This window comes from Sinocyclocheilus anshuiensis, unplaced genomic scaffold, assembly GCF_001515605.1.
Source record: "Sinocyclocheilus anshuiensis isolate Anshui unplaced genomic scaffold, SAMN03320099.WGS_v1.1 scaffold915, whole genome shotgun sequence".
NCBI classification, from domain to species: domain Eukaryota; kingdom Metazoa; phylum Chordata; class Actinopteri; order Cypriniformes; family Cyprinidae; genus Sinocyclocheilus; species Sinocyclocheilus anshuiensis.
The window spans coordinates 45,587-47,566 of record NW_015542378.1 but is presented as its reverse complement, the minus strand read 5'-3'; the positions used below and the strand labels follow the sequence as shown (position 1 = coordinate 47,566).

Genomic DNA, 1,980 nt, shown 5'->3' with positions numbered 1-1,980 from the left:
CGCACAAATGACGTCGCTGTCGACCGGTTCCTAGTACACACTCTCAGTGCGAATTCAACCCTTTAAATGGTACTGGGAAATAGTTCGCGCAAAATCGTCCCAGTACTTGAGTATTGTACATTTAGTTCTGAAACTAAAGCGGTGCGAAAGGCCCTAATGGTTTTCAACATCCAAAACCTGTGAACCAGCGAATGAAGACTTTAGTCTGAGATGTAGAGGGCTTTGGTAGCTGTATGATTTTCTTACTTGATGCGATCTTTAAACTAAGGACTGCAATACACTACACAACCTTTGCCCAGATTTTTGCCCCGATTTACAGTCTAGAACAGTGTTTCCCAACCGGGGTGCCGTCTGTCGAGTTGGTAAAAAAAAAAAAAGTTAAATATTTTAACCCTACTGTTAGACCTACCTGAAAAACTAAAAAGCAATTCATTTAATTCGAAGGCCTGTCGTTATTTTTTATTTGTGCTATCATTATTAATTTCTTTATTTGTTCTTATTTTATTACTGACTGCTTACTTGTCATTTTTTATTCAATTCAAAGTTTGAAATCAAGCTATCTCGTGCTACTGCACCAAAATTACACCACTGTAAAATAAAAAAAACACAGAGTGAGCAAAAATGTGTGAGACAGTCAGAGCCAGTCTGCAGATTTCATTGAAAATCACAGTGTATGAAAGGATTGTTTTAAGTATCAGAATATAATTCCATCAAGACTGAGTTTGTTGTATTCAGAATAGCTTCAAAGTCTGATAGTGTGTGATCCTCAATCTTTAATGTATGATTCAGAGTTTTTCCTTTATAGCCATTTACAAAGTCAGCAAGTGTATGATGCCTACAGTTTTAAAAATCTGTTCAGAAGTTGTGTAGCTTATCCCAGCCTTAAAATGTAATTACAACACACAGCATTCATGAACTTTGACCTCAAAAGAGCATAACGCAATATTCTGGTTGATCAAGGATGATCAAACCTCTCCTTAGTATGAAGTACAAGTTCCTAATGGACAGAATTGCCCAAGGAACCAGATCTGCCTCCGCATTTGTGGTATTCCTAGTCAGCAGAGACTGCCTTACTTGGGAATTGCCCCTGAATTTACTGAAATCCACTGAATACTGATTAATTGGTCAACAAAGACCGTGCAATTCATAGCTTTCAGTCACGTGACCGGCTCGAAGACCTGGAGGGCAAAACAGCCATAGAACTGCAGCACAAGCCTCTCAATTTTCCATCTGTTTCACAGCCGCAAACATTTAGATCACCTCTCAAAAGAATAAAACAAAGGTATGTGAACAAAATGCAAGTTTTGGCCATTTGCAATCCATATTAAGCACCCACGGCAATATTTCAATCATTAAACAGTGCGACAAAACGTTGTAAAAACACTTAAAGTGCCTTAATATATCTAAAACGGTAATATTCTCTATATTAATGATGCATAGTTTACATAGGCAAGCAGATGAGGCCGGAATATGATTGCAATCCGCTTAAAGAGCAGGTCATATGGTATTTTAAAGTGTCCTAATATTGGGTTGGAGTCCGCTACAACAGGTTTAAATGCATCTAAGGTCAGAAAACATTGTAATTTTCTCAGAATATACATTTAATATTAAGAGTCATTTGCCAATGATTTCGAAGCGATTCGTTCTAAGGAAGTTCGGAGCAAACCCCTCCCTTCCATAAGCCTACTCTGCTCTGATTGGTCAGCTGGCCAAGCCTGTTGTGATTGGCACAGAGGAGTGTTCGTATTTCGCGGGCAGGCGGGGATTATGCAAATGTGTTACCCAGTGACGTATACCGGTAAACAGGCAAAAGATTCGAAAATATGACGACTCGTTAAGGCGATTCAGAATCGAATCTCTTTTGAGAGACAGTATCTTTATTTATCATGCACTTTTTTGATCAACAACTTTGCAGATTGTTTTCATTTAAGGATAGCTACGTTATAAACTGCAAAAGAGATATTTTTCAAAAACCCATAT

General features: G+C 38.1%; 1 protein-coding gene and 1 long non-coding RNA gene across 3 annotated transcripts in view; one reads left to right on the top strand and one right to left on the bottom strand.

Annotated features, from left to right (window-relative positions):
• The window catches only part of LOC107692457 (protoheme IX farnesyltransferase, mitochondrial-like), a 52,376-nt gene that overhangs the window by 30,591 nt on the left and 19,805 nt on the right, over positions 1–1,980 (bottom strand). The window lies entirely within an intron of this gene.
• LOC107692453 (uncharacterized) overlaps positions 1–1,980 on the top strand; it is a 20,108-nt gene that overhangs the window by 18,013 nt on the left and 115 nt on the right. The gene's annotated exons all lie outside the window — the stretch shown is intronic.